General features: G+C 37.4%; 1 long non-coding RNA gene and 1 pseudogene across 1 annotated transcript in view; both read left to right on the top strand.

Moving 5' to 3' along the window:
- The window catches only part of LOC129463547 (uncharacterized), a 45,611-nt gene extending 24,406 nt beyond the window's left edge, over positions 1 to 21,205 (top strand). Inside the window, exons 2-6 of the long non-coding RNA XR_008651224.2 lie at positions 12,018 to 12,081; positions 15,577 to 15,684; positions 17,883 to 18,027; positions 19,700 to 19,788; positions 20,740 to 21,205. This is a non-coding gene — a long non-coding RNA (uncharacterized lncRNA). The remainder of the gene's footprint in view (positions 1 to 12,017; positions 12,082 to 15,576; positions 15,685 to 17,882; positions 18,028 to 19,699; positions 19,789 to 20,739) is intronic.
- Positions 5,613 to 5,776, top strand: LOC129464296 (uncharacterized; annotated as a pseudogene).
- Positions 21,206 to 23,433: the final 2,228 nt, after the last annotated feature.

The raw sequence follows: 23,433 nt of genomic DNA, 5'->3' as shown, positions 1-23,433 counted from the left end.
CTAAAGTGTCAAATGCTTTATGAGAAGATGTGGGGCCTTCTAAGGAAGAGGATAGAGTTCTTGTCCTTAAAGGAACTTATCATCTTACGCAAAAGGTAGAAAAGCACATGCATCTTCTCAAAAATGTACAGCCACTGCAGAAATATGTAAAATTACACACACCATGGAAACATACAACTAGGTGTAACCATTCTTAATAGGCAGCAGAGCTGGAATGCATGAACGATTAGAGCGAGGTTGTATTAACAACAAGGAGTGCTCAATAGCGAAGGTGATCTTAAGAGGAGGAAATGGATTCTGTAAAGATGAGATAAAGAAGGCATAGTAAGAAGGAAACCCGGAGGTCTCCCTAGCTTTCAGAGAGGTTATTTTGAATTCTACTTTCAGAGAGGTGTGCTTTTTGACTACATTGAAATTTTGATTCTAATTCTAGCTGCCTAGAAATATATTCTACCTAATATATTTCCTCCTACCAACTGTCTCCATCCAGATACCAAGATCATAGATTTCATGACAGCAAGCCCCCTGCATCACCAGCCTTGGTGTCTTCTGCATAATCTAGAATAATACTTTAGTGGAGGATGTGACAGGTACATTTTAATGGAATTGAATTACCTTGAGCAGACTTAGCCCTTGATACCTCATGACCAGCCCACACCTTGTTAGATGTCTATTTCCTGTGTTCCCTAGGACTTCCCTGGGGTTATTTTATTAGTAATAATATTATTGTAGTTTTTGAGACAGGGTCTCACTCTGTCATTCAGCCTGGAGTGCAGTGTTGCGATCTTAGCTCACTGAAACCTCCACCTCTTGGGTTCAAGAGAATCTCTTGCCTCAGCCTCCCAAGTATCTGGGACTACAGGCATGCACCACCATGCCCAGATAATTTTTGTATTTTTAGTCTAGACAAAGTTTCTCCACGTTGGCCAGGCTGGTCTCCAATTCCCAAATTCAAGTGATCTGCCTGCCTCAGCCTCCCGAAGTGCTGGGATCACAGGCATAAGCCACCATGCCTTGTCACTCTGGGGTTATTCTTGCATCTGCTTTATAATCTGAACTCTGAACTCTTTCCATAAAATGATGTTATTCCTTTGGCAACCTACACAGCTGATTTTATTGAGCAGTCATATTTTGATAGTTATGCTCTAGTATTCTTTTGGGCATACCAGTTTTTGTTGAATGAGCTCAGGGCCTAAACCAAATGTAAAATGTGTGTGTGTGTGTGTGTGTGTGTGTATATATATACACATATATTTGCATGCATGTATGTGTGTATATATAAGTATATACAGATATGTAGATACCTGTTTTCAAATACTCTTTGAAATAGAAAGAAAGGCCCCATCTAGATTTCATAATTATTTCTCCCTCTCCACACTTAACACATTTTTGTTTTTAGCATTTCCTTTTCTCATTTCCTGTTGACATAGTTCTAGGTTTCAAGGCTTATTTATTCTCCTTGTCCATGTACATTTCATACATTTCTAATCTGAAAGCTTCTGTCATTCTCAAGGAGGCAAAGCTAATGAAAACTCTTATCATCATGGTGCACAGGCAGAACTAGCCCACAGAAGCCCTGCTGGTTGTTCAAGTCTGGTCCAAGACTCCTTTTGCCAAGATACTGCTGCTGCTACTAATCCCCTTGTAGCTCCTTGGAGTACAGCCCAGAAAGGACAGGTTAGTTTGGGCCCTGACAAGGTTATCAGAAAAACCCCAACACCAAAGACTAAAAATCTGACACTCACAATCCTCACAATGGAATCAACACAAAACAGAAAGTGATCCTGTTCTTGGAATCTTAGCTCTGCCCAGGTCACCATCTTGCCTGGCTGGTTTTGTTGATGCCAGCATAATGTGACACAGATTCCAAAGGCACAGCCATTTCCAGGACCAGAGGGTGGTGGATTATATAACCAAGCTGGGTAGTGTCAGGTTTATCAAAGGCTGATAACTAACAACTCGCAGCTACTTGCCTTGGCCAAAAATGAGGCGGAGTGAAACAGCTCAAAATTCTGCACAGTCAAATTGAACACATAGTTCATTATAATTTATTTTCTATGCAAAATCTATAGTTCATTTAAAATTCTTTCCTTAATACTCTTTATCAGCTGTGCATCTCAAAGCTGATGATGGTACAGGAAACAATTGCATAATAAGACCCCTAAAATGGTGCGAATGTCTGAGTAGATAAAAGGGCCAGCAGTTGGTGAATTAGCAACCTGAATTCAAATTTTAAATTATGTAACCTCAGGATATACAGGTGATAGAAGACAAAGCACCAAATATTTAAACAGGAAAAAGTAAAGGTTACATTTCAATCAGTAATGCAATCATTTATTTAAGATGCAGAGAGTCATCAACTCAGCCACCAATACTTACGACTTGAGAATGTTGAGTTCTATGACTCACCGTGGGAAGGATCTGGGTTTCAACTTGTGTCTAAAAGGGAACATTTATTTTAAAATTTTCCCATTCTTTACCCCACATTGGCCTGATTATCTGTATTGTGGCTTACAGAATCTTACAAAGTTGAAGTGAGAGAGAAAGCGAAGAATGGGCACATAAAAGGGAATTTGCCCAGATCTAGTCCTGAAAGACCTACAAGATCCTGCATTTTTTTCAGGTTTTTCACTAATTTTAAAGACTCTGAGAAGTCTTAATCTAGATCCCAGCTCAGGTAAAAATCTAAAATGATCGAAGTCTGCACATGGTCTCAATTTTCACACACTCTCCTCTTGGCACTGGCCAGAGCTAGCCTATCTTTTTGGGAAGATACTGGTAGAACATGATTGAGTTATAAACTATGGGAATTATTTTGACCTTAAACAAAAACTTGTATTACATTAACTATTATTAAGAAGAATGATATATTACACACGTAGAGAGTCTCATCACTTTTTAAGACATTGTTGTGTCTATCGAACAACTTTGCCAAGCAGATCAAGAAAACATTAGCCTCATATCATAGAGCAATTTACTGTAGCTCTAAAAAGATAAAGAATTTACTCAAGAAAAATTAGAAAGTGGGTAGCCCAATGCACTTCCCATCACAAGGCTTTTGTGAGTCTTTCCAAAGTGTGTTCCTTGGAACAGTAGTATCAGAGAGAATAATGGCCCCTTCGAAGTTGTCCACATCCTAATCCCTGGATCCTGTGACTGTATTACTTGACATTTCAAAGGGTAGTTATGATTGCAGGTGGAATTAAGGTTGCTAATTAACTGACCTGAAAATAGGGAGTTTATCCTGGATTATTTGGGTAAGCCCATTATAATCACAAGGTCCTTAGAAGTAGAAAAGGGTGTAGAAGAGGTGCTGCCCTGTGAGAAGGGACCAGTCTGCTGCTGTTGGCTTTAAAGATAAAGAAAGGGGGCCCTGAATCAAGGAATGCAGATGGCTCCAAAAGTTGGAAAAGTTAAGGAAATGAACTCTCTCCTAGAACCTTCAGAAAGGAATGCAGACACCTTGACTGTGGCCCAGTGAGACCTGTGTCAGATTTCTACCTAAGAACTGTAACATAATATATTTGTGTTGCTATAAGTTACTCAATTTGTGATAATTTGTTGAAACAGCAGTAGAATACTAGTGCACTAGTCCTGTGACAGGTTTTATTAACAAGTGTTTTCTAAGACAATGGTATGGCAGTAAAGAGAACCTGTTAGTAACTGTCAATTCGTGTGGCATAACTACTCCCACCATGGCCAATTTCAAACTACCACAGTGACATCACTGAACTCAGAGTTGGGAAGAGATGCCCACAACCTTAAGCTGGTATGGGCCAGCTGCAGCATACCACTGGAATAAGTTTGGGAAACTGCATACTTAGCCCCTTTGGAATTTCACTATACATATTAGCTTTATTAGAGGTAGCCCTTCAGATAAGACATCTGCTTAACTTTACTTAACTCAGCATTCCAAACTTATTTGACATTTTTTCTCCTAAATAATACACATTGTGTGGAAACTTGGAAAGTCAGTGACAAAATCGTTACCAGCTGCTCTGTCTACTGTCTCCCAACTCAGATTTTTTTTCCACTCTGCCAAAACGCGCCCCCAGTTTGTGAACAGATTTTACTTTTTTATTGTTATCTATCCCATAATACTTGGGGACAATGAGTCTAGGGGCCATAACAAAGGAGGAGCAGAACTAGGGAGAAGTAGCTGTGGCTAGCCCTTTGTCCCTGACCGCCCACTTTGCAGAGCAAAGCAAGTAGCAGCAAGCAGCTGATTAAAAAGTGATCTCTATTGACATCAAGATCTACTGACTGAGGAGCACTTCTCTTGCAACACAATCAGTCCAAATTGTCAACTGAATGAGGGCCACCTTGCTTCAAAGGGACCAGCTTTTGACTGCTAGGTGTAATAGGATAAATGTAATAGGATAAATGACATTTGCCCTGTGAATACTACTCCACGTAATTCCCTCTCTAGACTTTTCAGAAGCTTGGGGGAATCTTTTGATAATGATTTAATTTTTCCCCTGAGCTTGTTAACTCTGCTTGTTAAGGGCATAGGGTTGGGGGTTGGGGTGCTTTAATCTTGCTAATTAACTACATTTCTGTCTCTTCCTGTTTAGATAATTTCTTTTGGATGACTCATCCTCTTTAGGGTAAATGTTCAGTCTGTCAGATTTCCCAACCATTTCCCTCTTCTTCCCCGAGATGGTGCCATATGTCTGGGGGTTTGAGGCCAGGAGGCGATCTTATAATCCTAAGGCAGCGTCAAGCTTCTGTGAATGCAGGTCCTTGTTTGGTGCACTGTTTGTTCTTGGGCTCTGTGGTGAGGAAATTAGTCTGTGCCAACCCATGGGGGTCTGCTGATAGGTGGCTGTCTGATAGGTGGCTGTCTCCTCATGGCCTGCAGAGATCGTGCTGAGACATGTGTGGCTTTGGCCATTGCCTGAAGCCTCTGGTCTCCACGCTATGCTGCCCTTGCTTCTGGCCAGACTTCTGCCAGCTCTCCCAACACTTCTGTCTTGCTGTCATTCGCGTTTACAGGATCCAAGTATATCCCACACAGAGGAGTACTACTTCAGGCTATCAAGGGCCATCTCTTTTGATGCTGCATTGTATACTGGTGGCGTACTGGTGGCATGTTAAATGAGACACAGAGAAAAATGTAGAGCTTCTACATCCCCCAAATTACACCACAGAAAGTGGGTCACTAGCTCCAGTGTTCCTGGATTTCCCAATACGTTAGGGAGCAGCAGGGATTAGACACTTAATAATCTGGCTCTATCACCTCCTTACTTTTCTTTACATTCTACTGTGTTCAAAGAAATGGCTTCCTATTGTATCTTCTTACCTGCTTTCTGGTTGAAACACTTCTTAGGTCACATCTATTTCAATAGGCTTCATGGCTTAGCTTTCACGGGTGGCAGAGGTAACTTCTACATACAAAGGAAAGGACTCTAAAATATGAGGTGGCCAGGCTTGGTTTGTGTATAAAGAATAATTGAACAACTAGAAGGTAAGAGTCACCTAGGATGAAAATACATTGATTTAATATCCTGGCTATTCCCATTATACCTGCTGATAGGATTGTGCTAATGGGAATGCAAAGCCTCCTTTTCCCCATTACAGAATTGCTAAAGAATATAAATAAATCTCATTGCATTGCTTCTCAGCCTTTTGGCTAAGATCAAGTGTAATAAATCTCATTGTGCTTTATGCCTAATGTGTGCTTATATTAAACTGATTTATCCATAGGAGATAAGGTGTTATAATCCTATAATACTTATGGACAATAGTGTTCATAATGTGCTTTTAGTGAACTCAGAGGAATGTATTTTCCAGATGAAAGGCTTTTTCCCCTCTTCCTATTTCTCTAGTAATTTGTATTTTGTTCTAGTAGCATATATTATACCTATTGTAATTACTTGTTTCCATATCTTTCTTCCTGCCTCCCAAAATTTCTCCACATGTATACTAAGCATACATGACCATAAGAGCCAGAATCCTGTGATATTTATGTGTGTACATCTTCACATGTATATCTCAAGTTCTGCACCTGGCACACAGTTGCTGCTGAATTCATGAATGAGTCAAGTGACTTGCTAAGTAGCCATTCAGCAAATAGGCAGCAAAGAAAAAAATCTTGTTTCATCATCCATACCAAGTCTCTTGTGGGGGCACAATAACTCAGCAGTGGGATTGACTCAAGAGAAGTGAATCACAGCAGATTGAAAACTTCACTTTCGGAAATGGGATATTTTCATCGAATTTGACAACATGAATTGACTGTGTACGAACCATTCAACCAATTGTGAATGTTGAATGAGGTTCCAGAGCAATATTTTTTATGGCAAAATAAGAATAATTAGCATGGACAGAGAGTATTTTTTTTCTACCAGCCGGACACAAATTATTAGCATGTTCGATCTAAGAGTTTGATAATTGGGATGATACTTCTACTGCCACCAGTGCAAGTATTCTGAATTCTCTTTCTCTTGAAATAAATGGGCCTCTTTCTTATCCCTCTACGTGGAATGAGGCAATCATGGTCCAGTTATAGCAGCCACCTTGTAACCATGAGATTATGGGTAACCTGCTAGTGATGCTGGTGCACAAAGCTGGAAGGAGAACATGTTGTCACTCATAGTAATGGGGCTGTCATAATAGGCCTGTATTGTCTATCTCCAAAATTCTCCTATAATGTCAAGGGAGGGCCTCAGTGGCTAAAGTAAACTCACTTTCCTACTGGTCCAGAGATCTTCAACAGCAGAAATCAAGAGAGAGATTGGTCAAAGAAATGAAGGCTCCTCTTCAAGACAGGATGTGCCCACTAACAAGAGTTAAATAAAAACTTCAGAATTCAGTATGCATTACATGAATCAATATACAAAAAGAGGTTAGAACACTGCTTGGCATGATTAAACGCAATGTGTTTGCTCTCATCGTTATTGTTACTGCTGTTGCTAATATTGCTACAGAGTAAACTGCTACCAGCTCCAGTCAATAGGTGTTCTTTGAAAAATTTAAATGATTTTATTTTTTTCCCCTATCTCTGCTACCCCAGCCCATGGTAAACATCATTCTACTCTCTACTTCTATGAGTTCAACATTTTTAGATTCCACATATGCATGAGACAATGTGATATGATATTTGACTTTCTGTGACTGGTTTATTTCACTTAATATAATGTCCTGCAGGCTCATCCATGTCATTGCAAATGACAGGATTTCCTTCCTTTTTAAATCTGTATAGTACTCTGTTGTGTATATATACCACATCCTCTTTGTCCATTCATCTGTTGATGAGCACTTAAGTTGATTCCATATTTTGGCTATTGTGGTAATGTTGCAATGAATATGGGAGTGCAGAGATCTCTTTGACATAATGATTTCATTTCCTTTGTATATATATATATATATACCCAATGGTGAGATTTCTGGATCTTAAACTATTTTAAATTCAAAAATTAATTCCTACTTATTGCAGAAAAAGTTAGTATAGGTAGGTTAAAAAAGGAAAAAAATAAAATACTACCTAAAGATAATCATTAACAGTTTGATCTATATATGTATGTTTCTCAAAAAGCATTACATCATGCTATGTTTACTATTTTACAAAGTACTTCTGTTTTAACTATAATATTGTTGATATCTTTTTAAAATTTTCTTTTCTACTCTAAATACAAAATTATACTGATATTTAATATGTCTTACCATTTAATGAGGCATTAGAATATATATAATCCTATATATATAAATTTATATATACATATGTTCTACATTTATATATTAATATATATTTATAATATATATTTATCTCATAATAAAGAAAGCATTTGGCTTCATTATTATTTTATATTATTTTATTGTATTTTATATCATTTTATTCATTATATTTTGTATTATTTTATTATAGCCAAAAAATCTTTTGTGCTTTTAGAAATTTCTTGTTTTTTAAATATGAGAATTTTTTTTATTGTGCTATGCAATTGATTAGTAAATTATTCACTGGACCTGGTTTTGAGTCATAGCTTCAGCTGTGACTGTTTCTCAAGAGAACCACATACTGCCTTCACACCGTCTCAATGCTGTTGGAATACACCAACTAACTCTAATGTCTGTTGTCTTGAATATAATGTAAGCTAAGTTGTTTAAAATATGGACCTATTTCATGCTGTGCATTTGCTGGTGAAGGAAGATTTTAGACTGATTATGAGCATGCTGTTTGAAAGAGTGAGTGGCTCAGCAGTTTGGAACTGTTTCTAGTAAAAACACAAACCCGTAACTGCCTTTGGGTCATCAGTCCAACAGGTTATAGTGATGTAGTATGAAGTATCTGTGTGTCTCAGACCAAATTGATTATCCTGGATGCTAAACTGAGAACTTACAACAAAACAGAACAATAAAAAAAAAAAAATCCCTGGTCTACTGTAACATCCTAATTGTAATCTAAGATAAACACAACATGCTGAGCTAAAGAGGACTGTTGTATTTTGTGTAGAAGGGGATTTATGAGCACATTAGTAGGGAAAACCAAGGTAGGTGAATGAATGTAAGGAAATATTAAAGGTAGAACAATTTAATAACTTCTTCATTAGGATACTCCTGTATAAAAGATTCTATTTTGTACACTTTATTCTTATCTATACTATAAAGTGCTGCATAACCCCTAACTGACAAAATATTCTGGCAGCATCTTTTGGCTTAGTTAGGTACTATGAGAATTCAGAGATAACAACATTGCATTCATTTAAGTATGCTATGTTATTAGTCTTGCCATTCAGTATGTCTTTTTACAGTCTATTACATTTAGACCTAGAGAAATTGTCAGTTGACAGAGAATACTTTTAGTATCACTATCTTGAAAGCAAATTTGTATTCCTTTTGATGCTGAAATTGTGGATTTGCAGTAGAACAATACAACCATTGTGTAGTATAATAGGTCCCATAATTCAGTATAATTGGAAGTCAAAGATTGTATGGGAATGGAAAGCAAAATATAAAATGATTAGTTGCCTAGGAGAGTTTTCTAATTTTTCTACAGAGTATTTATTGGTTAACATAAACTTCAGAAAATATATCTTCTGTGACTTATGTTGTACTATAAAATATTTAATTACATTTAACTCTCAATTCTCATTTGTGTATGTGTGTGAATGTGCACATGCGTTAAATCAAAACGTGATGCAATTCTAAATGCCTTCTAAGAAACAGAAGCTAGTAAGGAGTACAGCCAAATTTTGGGGTGAACTATTCATAGAAAGTGACATCTGCAAAGCCCAGTGTCTAATAAAAACACAGGACAAATAAGTAAATGTTTCCTTTTCTTACAGACATTGAACTTTTTGTAGGAGACAGATGTTGTTACATTACCTGGTTCCAAGTGACTGCTAGAGAGTGAAGAATAAAAACAGCATTTTACTTTTTATGTTTATAAAGTTCAGTGATCTAATTTAATTTGCTTATTGTAAATAAAATCAGTTTTAACAGTCCTATAAACTAAGAGTCCGTTTATTAATGGAGAATTTTACAAAAATAGAATAAATTTCTATTCATCTCTGTAGTCAAACATTTACTAATAGTTTTATTAAAACAATTTTAAATGACCACAATTACATTTGTTAAGTGTAAAATGGGTGTGATGGACTCACTAATGTCTAAGGTCCATTTCACTTTAAAATTATGTCCTAAGTTATTTCTCAATGAAGTTTAGCATTTTCCAAGTTGTTTGAGAAAAAGAATTTTTTAGTTTTTCTTCAATGCCACTGAAACAGAGTGTTTACATTATTTTAGACTCCTTAAATTGCAAACGAACTGTTCTGCCATCTGTGCAAGTGAATGCACAATAATACATAAGATTATTTGCTACAAATTAAACTATTTTATATTTTTTAACCAGGATTAACTATGTTTCATCTATGAGAAACTGAAATTTAGACTTTTCTGTATTTAAACAGCATGACAAAAGTGACCAAAAGTGGTAGGACAATTTCTAGAAAATCTGTAGACTATAACACTCAGGTGGCTGGGTGTGGTGGCTCACACCTGTAATCCCAGCACTTTGGGAGACCCAGGCAGGCAGATCAACTGAGGTCAGGAGTTTGAGACCAGCCTGACCAACATAGAGAAACCTCATCGCTACTAAAAATACAAAATTAGCCGGGGGTCAGGGTGGCGCATGCCTGTAATCCCAGCTACTCGGGAGGCTGAGGCAGGATAATCACTTGAACCTAGGAGGCAGAGGTTGCCGTGAGCCAAAATCGTGCCATTGCACTCCAGCCTGGGCAACAAGAGTGAAACTCCTTCACAAACAAATAAACAAACAAAACACCCAGGCTTTGGCATATTGGCCCTGAGGGGTGGAGATGAGCCTGTCAAAACAGTTTCCTCTCAAAAGCTCTAATCTTGAAATGCTCAGAGCTCACCTTAGAGGATCTTAGTGGGCTAGAAGCAGACTGTGTACTTGTGAACATCTAAATCCATCCCCTGGCTATTGTAAGCAAGATTACCCAAAAGAGTTTTGAGAGATTAGAAAGGTCAAAGAGGACATGGTCACAGAATGTAGGAGAGGATGATTAGAAACTAGGAATGTGCTATAAGGCAGTTTGGGGTTATGTTGTGATTTATAAGGGAGTTTCATTGATTCCTTTAACAAATAATTGTTGAGCAGCTCCAGAGTAAAAGCCACTGTGCTATGGTCATGGAGGGTCTAGCTATGCAGTCCAGTATGTAGATACTAGTCACCTGTGACTCTAGATTTAAATTTTACTGAATTAAAATAAATAAAAATAAAGCTCAGTTCCCATTTGCACCGGCCATATGTCAAGTACTCAATAGCCACAATGTAGCTAATGGCTATCATATTGGACAGTGGGGATATAAAATATTTATATCATAACAGAAACATTTATTGGAGAATGCTGGCAGAATAGTCAAAGATATCCTGGTGCTTTTCATGCTGGTAACCCACTTGAGCAGATTATGTAAACAAATAGATGCAACAGCAAACAGTGTATTATATGAGCAATTTAAGAGGCATAGATAAGATAACTGAGTGAATTCAGAGAAAAAAAGAAAATCACATAGGATTGTCAGAATAGAGTCACAGAAAAAGTACACTTTGAAGTCAGGACTGAAGAAAGTATGAAGAAAGTCATTGTCTTAGCTTGGGCTACAGTAACAAAACACCATAAACTGAGTGGCCTAAATAACAAATATTTATTTCTTACAGCTGGAGACTGGGAAGTTCAAGATCAAGGTGCTAAAAAAATTAGTGTCTGGTGGGGGTTTATTTCTTGGTTTGCTGATGGCTACCTTCTCATGGTATCCTCACATGGCAGCGCGTTTTGGGGAGGAAAAGACAGAGAAAGGAAGCATGCTGTTTAGTATGGTGTCTCATCTTTAAAGGGCGCTAATCTCATTCATGAAGCCTCCACCCTCACGACCTCATCTAATCCTACTTACCTCCCACAGACCCCATCTCCTAACACCTACCCATCACATTAGAGGATAGGGTTGCAGCATATGAATTTGAGGGAAACAAGCATTCCATCCAAAACAGCAGTTGAAGACAAGGTGAAAATGTTCTCTCTATAAAGGAAGATGTGAGTTCAGTGGCAGGAACAGATGGCAATTAGGCTTGGGTAAAGAGCTCAGGAGAGGAGGGGATGAAAAGGCACCTGAAGCCACTAGTATTCTAATTGAAAATCCTTGAGGGCTAAGAATTTGAGCTTTTTTTTCTGAAGGGACTGGGAAACCACTAGAATTTCTGAGTAAGAAATGTGATCCAAGTGTTATTTCAGAAAGATATATCTGGCAGCGCTGCACAGACTGGGTAGGGTGGAGAGAGAGGAAGCTGATAGACCATATTAAAGTGTGTGGAAAATAGACCATATGTGCAGTTGTAAGGACCTGAACTTGAGTATTTGCAGCTTACTCTGGACACACAATATAGTGAATCTTGAATAAAATAAGCTTTTTAGAAACTAACGGCATTATTAGAAATCCAGGCCCCCATATTTCTGTAAATGACTGATTTTTTTACATCTTTCTTTTGTTGTCTTCAGTCAGAAAGATGCAGATTGCCCATACTTCATAGCAGAGCAACAGGAGGGACTTAGGGACAAAAGGGTAAGATCTGGGGGAAAAACATGTAAGGAAATGGGAATAATTCAGGCTGAAGATAGAAATAGGACCAGGCACATGGAAGTCACTTGAGACGTGCAGTGTGCTGAAATCTTCATCTGAACAGCATCCACCTTCAGTGCCAGTTCTGCTTATGCAGTGGTGTGGTGGAGCCTCTTAGCACTGCCTCATGAGATGCCATTGTGTGCATCTCTTCTCAATTTTGTTTTCAGTGAAGTCTCATGGTGAGAGTGTTTACACCATGGAAATTGGCAAATGCTATAAATCAGGGCTGCTTCTATCCCCAGCTGTGCCCACAGGAACTATTCAGACAAGCCTGATCTCTTCTTTAAAAGACAAGACTAGAAACTAAAGACACCAGGCTGGGCATGGTGGCTCACACCTGTAATCCCAGCACTTTGAGAGGCTGAGGTGGGTGGATCACCTGAGGTCAGGAGTTCGAGACTAGCCTGGGCAACATGGTGAAACTCTGTCTCTACTAAAAGTCCAAAAAAAAAAAATATATAGCCAGGCATGGTGGTGTGTGCCTGTAATCCCAGCTACTGGGGAGGCTGAGGCAGGAGAATCACTTGAACCTGGGAGTCAGAGGTTGCAGTGAGCCAAGATCACGCCACTGCACTCCAGCCTGGGCAACAGAGTGAGATTCTGTCTCGAAAGAAAGAAAAGAAAGAAACTAAAGACACCATTGCAGCTGAGCAGCCATAGCAGGGCATGGAGGCCAGTTCTTCCAGCCTAAAGTTTATAGTTCTAGGTGTACATATGGCTGCACATTGTTTTGTAATAGCACATACATCTTTAACTACATATACGAATACTTCAAATGTACTAAGCATTTTTAGATTTATTCTTTCTCTCTTGCTTTGCTATAGAGCTGTTCAGGAGTTCACCCAAGAGAGTGGAGAATACCTCTTCCTGATTTCCTTGTACAAATTTTATGTAGCTTGACCTGTGATTTATGGACAGGAAAGCTGTCTGCATAGTTACACTCTTACCAACTGATGTGTATAGCATATCTCCCTTCAAGTTTAAAGAATATTTTTTTCTGTCTTTTAATAGGCTTACTCTCCTTTCTAACTGTGCACCTTTTCCTATTGCAGCAGTGGAGAGTGATACTTCCATTGGCTGTTGTTTTACTGCAACTACTACTTGCCATTGATTGAGTGCCCCTGGCACTTTCTATGCACCCATTTCATTTAATCCTCATCACCATCCTTTTAGTTAGAAAATATGATGTCCAATTGTCAGATGAAGAAAGAGGACCTGAGACGTTAAGACACTTTAATCATATACCCGACTGATCTCGGGTGTCAGTTCAAATCTCTGACCATATCATGCTTAACCATTAAGCCACATTGCAGGAAGAAAAATTCTTTTCTGATAGTGAGGGCTTTCAGAAGCCATGGCAGCCGCATGGGCCTTGGTGGCCAGGAATCAGGCTTTTTTTACTGTGTGCCTAGCAGAGTGCATTACCATTACCTTTAAGGGACTGTAGGAGAATAAAGGCCAAGGTGCATATGGACACACAGGGGCCCTTGCTCTAGAGATCTTACAGCCTCTGAAACCTCACAGGTGAACATACTTGGTAGTTCTGGTAAAATGCCACTGAGAATTCCCAGATTGAGGCAGGGTCCTCGGATTGAGAAAGTTATAACCAAATTTTTCCAAGTTATGCCTCATCCCGAAGCCCTAGGGTTTTAAGAACAACAGTAACAAACTAGGCATTTCTAAGACTTGTAAGTAGGAAATGAATTATTTCTGAGATGCAACCTAAACATACAATTGTGGGGGGAAAATGCACTTCGTGAATACCTCGAATATTGTAGCATAGATAAATGACTCGAGGATCAAAAATGCATGAAACATGCTTGCAGAAGAACCCAATTACAATAGCAAATAAGGCTTGAGGAACTGATGCCATTTTGTGAATTGGGTGTGTAACATGGCAAAGCTATCTCCTTTTATAATGTCATGTTTGTGTATATTCACACTTATGCATGGACATGCATCTATTATAGTAACTCGGTAAAATAACCAGAGGGTATAGAAATTCCTGCCTAGACTTGGGTTTTTAGACATGCTTTCTTTATTCTCAACACCCGTGCACATGAGAAATTGCAGCTCAAGCACAGACTTGGCAGGCAGAGCCTGTTCACTGTTTTCTTAAACGCTCTTCCTTTCTGTACAGTGGTACCTATTTTAGGGGCACTAAGCAGCCTCACACTCGCCTCTCAGGCTTCTGAAGGGTATTGAGGACTTGTTTGGAGCACATAATTTATGCTGTGCTGAAAAATAGCTGAGACTGTAATGGTGCCCAGAGAATCCAAGTTCTCTGAAGACCAAGATCACATTAATATGCAGTATTTCATTTACAACCCCCTTCTAAGTAGGTTTGAGAGGATAATGCCTTGTTTGAATAATAATATACCACATTTTACTATTCAAAGTGCTTTCACATAAATCATCTATCTCATTTTATTTTTGAAACAATGAGGGAGATAAGGCCAGGATTATTACCTATAGGGAATCAAAAGCTCAGAAAGGTCAAGTGATTTACTCAAAGTCACATTGCAAGTTCTCTGTAAAGCTGAGATTAGAAGCTGTGATTCTCCCATTCCCAGCTCAGCTGGGTCTTTTTAAAAGCATGTTGGGACCCACAGCTTCATGGGTGGAATACTGAAATTCTCAGGCCCAGCCTCTTGCCTCTAAGTGTTCCATTTCTATACTTTGCTTTTAGCATCATTTAGACGTTGTGGCCTTATAAAATGGTAATACATTTTAAATAAAAGTGTATAATTTAATCTTTTCTTTTAGGAAATGACTTTAGAAATGCAACCTGAAGGCATTATCAATTTCTTGAGCTAAATTTACAAAACTGGATGCAAGTTGCATATGACAGTGATTCTTGGTATTTGTTTTTCATCCTTATGTTTAATCATAGGCATGGGTTTGAGTTTTATGTGAGATAATTAATGGAAAAGCACTTTGTAATTTTGAAACATTGTGATAGTAAGAGCTGACATGACAGTGTCAGAAATTATTTAATTAATTTAGTTTAACAGTTTCAACTTGTTAGAAATGGTATTTTGACTTGTTCACATAGTATCTATGCTTAGTCCCTTTTTATAAATTTCATTTTATAATTCCTTTAAATACATACATTTATGTTATTTTATATAATATGTGTGATTAAATATACGTGTATACGTGTATATAAATTACTATTTTTGTCTTTATTAAATTCTCATACATACTGGGATTCTCTCAATTAATTTTCTAGTTTTTAAAATATTTTTAAAGCTGATGGGAAATGTACCAATTAATTCACTCTGGCACCATGATCTGTCTATAACTTCAAAGGGCTATGCTTAAAATCCAAAAGCCATAAACTAAAGGTATTTTATGGAATTTACTTGACATTTCAGAGGAAAACGAAGGCATTACAAAACAAGCATATTAAGTATACGATTCACATCCCAACAGCTCAAAGGCAAGGAAGCCTGAGGAAGCTAAGTTACTGGCCATATGTTTGATAAATATAAGCTTAATGGCAGTGAATGTATTAATGTCAGCGAAGACAAGTCTATGAAGGTATGCAGTCCAGTGTGAACACTATCTGGCATGCACTGATCTTTCTGTTCATAAGAATCTTAACCATGCCAATCTTCATGATCGTTTTAGCTCTATTATGCAATAGGTAAGTGTCAGCTTTGGGACAGATACCATAGTAACGGTAGACTTACAATTACAGTAGAATCAAAATATATCTTTGTCAGCCAAGTATTTGACAAGATCTTGGTATATCCTTGTGTATATTAAAGAAAGCCAGGCTGGATGAGAACATAGCTGGAGACTGAAAACCCACATTCCAAGACTGTTGACTAGTTAAATGAAATTCTGAATTTTTACACCTCTGAATTCTTTCATTGGCCATGAATGTAATACTTTATCAAAGTTTTGGATGAGAACATTGAGGGCAGGGTTATTCCCGGTCATTCCGGATGACCCAGAGCACTGAGGATTACTTTCATGACAGAAGAACTAAGAATACAAAACCACGTCAACAGATTATAACCAAGTAGTGACATTTACCCAGGATATTAGTAAAGTTCCCCACATTGATTCAAAAAATAAATTGTGTAGATAAACATTGCATTTGAACAATACAAATGTTCTAAGATATTTATACTTTTTGTCATCTTTTTCAGCCACAAATGAGCTGTATATTCTGGCCAGAAATACCTAGGTAAATATGGTGTTTCTCTATTTTACTTTGAATATAAGACTCAACTTCAGTATCTAAGTGTTACTGAGTATATTTTTATAAGTACTGTTGTTCCAAATCACTTGCTGTCAGTTTAATTCAGTAAATGCATGACAGGTGCCTAATCTGATTTAAGCATCACAGAACATTCCAGGAAAAAGGAAATGAATAAGATGTCATCTCTGACCTCCAAGGTTTAATGGAGAAGGCAGGCCCCCAAAGCAATCAGTGCAAAGACACTTGCGAGAAGGGTGCTGTGGCTACCTAGCTATCAGCTGCGACAGTTGTTCTTGGATTTTCATTTTCGTATACACCTCTTTTACCTGAAAGATGTCCCTTGCCCCTTTTTAACTTTGCCATTTAGGAGTAAGGCAGTGAGCTATTCTCACACCACTGTGAAGTCATCGGTCCATCTCTCCCTGACTAATAGCTATAAAGCAGCAAGAGTTTCCTAATTGGCATTTCAAAGAACACTAGGGATCGATTACACATAAAATGTTTATTTATAAAACTGTCATAAACTACAGGTTCAATTTGTTTGACCTTCTGGTAATTAGCACAGACTTACAATAGAGAAAGTTAGGTTACACCAAATACTTTTATTCTTGTTATTTCTACAGGAAAGAATCAAAGCACACAAACAAAACAAAAAAAGTAATAGCGGCATATTCTTCCCGGTAGGAGCAAGAGAAGAAAAGAGTACTCTAACTATCCCCCTTGCCTTCATCTTCTTTCTAAAGGCAAATATGCATTCTCAATCAAGCACATTTGCATTTGGAAATAATTTGCTTGTTGTTTAAAAGGCCTCACTTTTACTCACCTTGCTCAAAGAACACAGGTGTATCAAAACCCTTTAGGTTATTCCTGAATTGTTTTTCCCAGATTGTTTTCTTCAGAACACTAGGCCTGAGGGAATTCAGTGGTAAAGGGGTACAAAAATGTTAGGCAAGTTTTCCCTCTCTTAGAAATTCACAAGACACTTTACCATATTAGAGTCTTATTCCTTGGCTTAACCAACTATGTTCTGACATTATGTGTTTCCTTGTGGTATTAATTATTTAGTTTTATTGCTTTCAGAAGCTTAGTGTTACTACTATTGACAATATCCACTTTACTAAGGGAGAAATTATAGAGAGGCCAAAACACCTCAAAATTTAGAATGGGAAGAGGAAATGAGGAAAGTGTGTGTTTGTGTGTATGTGTGTATGTGTATGTGGGTGTGCCTTGGGGAAAAACTGAGACACTGTGAGAAAATATTATAATTGCGGTTTTCTTAAATTAGCATTTAGGACCACTAAATAAATAAATTACACTGTTCACAGAAATTTTAAGAACACATGATATAATTAAATACAACTTAAACTAAATTATTCCTTTGGCAGATAAGGTCATGTGGTTACAAATTTTCTGGACTCATGAAATGTATACTATGTAGTATTATTTTAAACAGGTCAACATCACTGTAGAAAGATGCTAAACCTTAGAAACCTGTGAAGTGGGAAACACTAATATCCCAATTTTACAGTTAAACAGGCACAGAGAGGCTAAGAGTCTTGCCCAAGGCCACAGAGGAAGGAAGAGACTAAATCTGGAACAAACTTTCTATTCTCCATTTCCAGAAGAAACCACTAAACCATGCTTCCTCTTGTCATGGAAGCTTAAAATATTTGGTATGGTCGTCTTGCCTTTTTTTTCTTTCCAATGACTGTTTAAAGGCTTTCGAGATGGTAGTGGTCAAGCTGCCCCTTTCTTTTGAAGCCTTCTCTGTGCTTGTCTCCTTGGTGGTGCAGCAGCAGCTTCTATTTTCTTTGCTTGGCTTAGGAAGCTCCCTTTGAGGGTTTCTGAATCCCTGGCCTTTTGGTGATGTTTGATGCAACAATCCTCTTTACCTGCAATCCACATCACTGACCTTGGAGCTCCATGAACTTTTCATTTACATGCACAGTCAAATTAAATTTGCCTGGCCTTTGAAAACTTACATCTGTTGAGTGTATAATTTGTATTGCCATTTGTTCCACAGATGTGTAACAAGACAAATACCTGTCCAGGCTTATAAGGGATTCAGAAATGCGTACGTTAATCATGCTGGTGGAAAGAGGTTAAGGGCAATACAATAAATCAGTCTCCAAATGGTTTCACTTGGAATGGCCTGGGAGAACAGGGTTATTTTTATCCTAGGATGCTTTTAATTTGAATCAAAAATACTTTACCACATGTTCTGCCACAAGTTCAAAAGGATTGGTAACAAACATTTAATCTTTTTCTTTTCGGATTGGCGCTAAGCCCTCATCAAAAAGCGTATGCAGTCAGGCAGCTTATCTCCACTGAGCTGCTTCCCTTAATGTGTTCCTAATTATAATCGTATATATGGCTCACTGTGGCTGATTGAACAATATGGCAGTAATTTCTTTACAGGCCTCCCTGCTCTTTGAACTGTGAGTACAGAGGGCTAGAACAGAACCAGATCAATGGGATTTGAGTGCTGGCAAATCAAGCCAGATGCGATCTTTAGAGAATGAGTTTCCAGCTGTTTCCCAGAAAGGGACTTCAACAGACAGCTGGGGACCTTATCATTATCATCATGATCATCATCATCATTCCCAGTAAATACACTCACAACTCTTTAAAAAACGTGCAACTATTCTCATCTCTTCCTAAATCATTACCCACCATAAAGTCTCCCAAATGCTTTGAAACTGTGACTGTGTAAAACAGATAAGCCTGTGACTGATGATGTGGGAATGGAAACATAATAGTATTATATTGACACTATATATTTGTCAGTGCTGCAAGATGTGCAGCTGAAAGCAATGTCCAAAATTTATTTTTAAGATACCATATACTCACAACATTTCCATGTGTTTGTAAGAGGGAGATAACATAATCCTCATTTTCTTGGTCAAAATGGCATGTTATTGCTTTGTGCATACATCTTTGTGTCCGCCACATCACTATCACCATGCCTTGTTTGAGGCAGTATCCAGTAAATGTTTCTAGGAAGAATAAGTGCTTGCTTTGTATAGAGCCTTGTGCTATGGGGGAAGACAGCAAGCTTAATACATCCAAAGGAAGTTGCTGTGGCCCTGTAAAAGGCTCCCAATTAAAGAGACCCTAATATAAGAATTTAAAATGATAATTACTTTGAACAATTTAAGGATCATTAAAATGCAAGAAAATGGCCAATAGCAGAGAGACTCACAAGCTTTCCCAAATGCAACTGACCGAGTTAGCTGGCCTATGTGAAATAATTTATGCCACCTTCAAAAGCCTGCCTCATAAAAGTTCTTCCTCTCTAGCCTGCTCTGGGGCTCCTAAGTCCTGCTCTTGGCCTCCCTTTTTCAGGACTTTCTGTGAATCCAGGGAGGAATTTCAGAAGTGCCAGGATTAGTCAATCAAATTAAACTCAATATCACCCAAACAAAGTTGGTCAGGTAAAATAAAGAAGTTGAAATGGGAGGTGAAGTTCAGGAGAATGAGAATATTGAGTGATCCCGAGATATGGGCAAATGAAGAGCAAGTCTAGGGATCTGTTTGGTTTTTGTTTGTTTGTTTGTTTTGAGCAGTGCTCATAGAAGAGGAAATCTGAAAGTAGGAGCAGAGTAGGGTGGACATGGAAGAGATACAGTCTACATGACTTTGTTCATACTTTGCTTAAAAGATTTTCTCTAATTTATTTCAACTTTTATATTTCTTAGTGAATTCCTTGAAGATAGGAACCACCAATGATCTTTTGCTCATTACTTACTCTTAGCACTTGAAAAAAAGCAAATACAAAATATTTATTTTTTAACCTTTGTGTCATTACTGTATCATAGTAGATGCTCAATAAATATTGGAGTAATAAGTAACTATTTACAATTTTAATTTTAACTATCCTCAACTGAAAAACTCTTCTGGACATTTTAAACTCTGGTTCTCAAACAAAACAAATTAAAAACCTTTTAGAGCTAAAAGTGTATTATAAAATAAAAATGTCTTTCAAAATAGACCTAGAGTGTGCAGCTGATGAATAGTGAATATTTAGTTATATGTACTCAGCTAAACTAAAAGTTCTAGGAACTGTATCATTTTTTATGGGAACAGAGGTAAATAATTTATTTTAATCTGGTATATTTATGTATATAAAACTATATCAGTATTACCTGCATGTGATTAGAATCACACAACATGTCTTGAAACTATTTTTCCTCAGGTAACACAGATAGTAAACATGAATTATTTGGATCTGTGCTCTCCAAATATATTTGATTACTCTCTTTTATCAGTTAAAAATTACAAGAAAAACTTTCAAACATGCACCCTCAATATATGTATATTTATTCATGAATTGTATATATACTACTATTTGTATTAATATTCAATTTCTTTCTTCTTTGCTTTAGATCAAAATACATTTAAGTAAGAATTAAAATGTCATTTGTCCATCACCTAATGGCTCAATTTGCTCCTGCCTTGGGTGTGCACACCCTGCTCTGGAACAGACCAGAGCTCTAAAGAAGTGACTGGAAGTTGTGAATGTCATTATTATGAAGCCTCACATTTGCTCTCCTCTTTAAGACACAGACATGGCATTAGAGAAGGGCAGAAAACTGCACTTGGCTGTGCATAGAGAACGCTAGAGACCTCTTGTGCAACACAGGGGACTAGGTTGCCTAGTGTAATGAGAGAAGCATGGGTTTTGAGGCCGCTACAATGTCTGTTTCTTCTTGGCCAACATTTCAGTAAGTGTAGTTATGTATATCTCCACAATAGGGTTAAGAGAACCAGTGTCTTCTGAAAAACACATGAAATCATGGGAACCCTACTAAGTCTGTGCTTTGCAAAAATTAAAAGTAAAACTAATTTTCACTATGACTCTATTATTCTTCCTTGTTCCTAGGCCACAGGTGGGTGAGCAAATTTCAGTTAAGAGTTGGATAAATCGGAGTAAGTTGTTACTTCTGAGGATCAAGGGCAAGTAATTGGATCAGGGTTGGGTAAACAGAGGGTTTCAATTCCACATATTATATTTCAGTGAGTAGGTACAGAGATGATTGTTTTATATCCTTTCCTTCTTATTGAATCTCCTTTTTTTAAGTGAATAATGAAAAATAGTAGAGATTATACTGGAAATATGTTTAAGAAATTTAGAAAAGTCCTAGGATTGGGTTTACTAGAATAATTTAAATAATAAGGTTAATATGGGATTGTAGATGCATGCATTACACTAAAGAGACTTGTAATGAGGCCCAATTCGGTGGAGTAAGTTGTTAGAGAATTCGGACTTCTTCCTTTTAAGGCTGACTTTGGAAGGGTGAACACTGTGGCATTAAAAAAAAAAAAAAGTTTAACTTCCTTTCTAGAGTGCATACCAGTTCTTAAAGTTTGTATAAGCCCTCTATTTTATGCCATTGGGTCATCACAGGTTCTGTAAAATCCTCCATTATCATTTTCATGGAAAACAAATCCATTGTAATTCAGTTGAACAATTACACATTGATCGTCTAAAATGTGCCAAACATAATACAGAACACGCATTTTATAGGAAAATTGGACTGCTCTAAGATATGTAATAAATCATCTTCAATTTTATGAAAAGGGAAGCCAGGCATGTTAATGGAGTTTGTTTTTATAAACATGAAGTGTTTGGGCATGTTTCATTTTTCAATTGGGCTGCTCAGCCAAGCTTAGTTAGCACCTTGTAAAAATGAGTTGTTTCTCATTTCCTTAATGGAAAGCAGCGAGAGTCATAGCTAAGATCCCCATATCAGCTGGAGGCCTTCTGTAGCACTCCTTAAGCCTCTGAGGTTAGATCCAGGATGCAAATCCGTCTGGATACTTGAGACCAGAAAGTGTATTTCTCCGGAGAATTTAAACTCTCTCCCCATCAGTCACAGACAAGGAAACTATCTAAAAGCAGATCGCTGTTTTCAGATCTCTAAGTTGGAAGAAAGGTTTTATTGATAAGCATTTACATCTTAATAATTTCTTGAAATATGGAGCTGGTTCATCATTTTTACAATTCATTTGGCCTTCAGAACACGCCATAATTCTGCATCTGTGTGGATATCAATTTTCTTAGTAATATAATGTTAACTTAAGAATGTGATAAAACAGGGAGCATGTTGGAACTGTTCCTTGTCCTGTGGCCTTAACAAGCCACAGCTGTATCAGCAGCTGGTCATTGAAGGAGCCTGGTCCTAGCCTCTCCCAGCATCCTTTTTCAGCTAGATCAAAAGGAAATATACCAGGCAGAAGGTTTTATCATCAAAGCCTATAGAAATCTGTGGGAACCAATATTTCCATTTAGATTGCTTCAGCCTCATCAGACTGAAAAGATTTTTCTCTAGTGGGACAGAAGTTGTTAAATCAGCCAATTTGAAAAGCTTTTTCATCCTCACTGAGTTTATCAAAGAAAAGGAATATGGTGTCAAAAAGTTTGTTCACCCCCCAACATGCTTTACTAAGCTGTCAGCTTATTCTCTTACCAATTATTTTAAAAGTTGTGTTAATGACCACTAGTGATTGTTTAATGGCGATTTTACTGAAAGTAGTTGCCATAGATTTAATTAATGAACCCCAAACTCCTGCTATTTCAAATGCAGGTAAAGCTAAGGAGCAACTATTATGAGGGAGTGAGTATATTATTCACTTCTAGAAGGAGTAAAATCATTTTTTTTCATTTAAAGGCGTTAAAATAAATATTTATCTTAATTCTCTCAGATGACACTGTTCGATACAATTGCTTGTCCAGGCTAAGTTCAACCTTTCATTCAAAGGGCTCACTGATGCCACAGAGAAGTGTTGAGAAATATTCTGTGTTTATTTTTAACCTATGTTGTACCCATGGCCATCTCAGTTTATTTTTATTCTAAATTCATTTTTGCATTTTCTTAATATGTAAAGTATTCTTATAGAGAATACTTAAATATTTTAATAGGCATTCTTATATACTGCCTGGATTTTTGCAGTAGATTTCACTATAACTGGTATTTTCATCTGTTCTTTTCTTTCTGGAAAAAAGAATTCTGCACACAAATTCCAGATTTATCTTCTTGAAACACTGATTTTTTAAAAAATTTTAAGATCCAGGATAC

Source organism: Symphalangus syndactylus, chromosome 15, assembly GCF_028878055.3.
Source record: "Symphalangus syndactylus isolate Jambi chromosome 15, NHGRI_mSymSyn1-v2.1_pri, whole genome shotgun sequence".
NCBI lineage: Eukaryota > Metazoa > Chordata > Mammalia > Primates > Hylobatidae > Symphalangus > Symphalangus syndactylus.
Note: the sequence above shows the minus strand (reverse complement) of the source record. Positions and strands in the feature narration are given on the sequence as shown.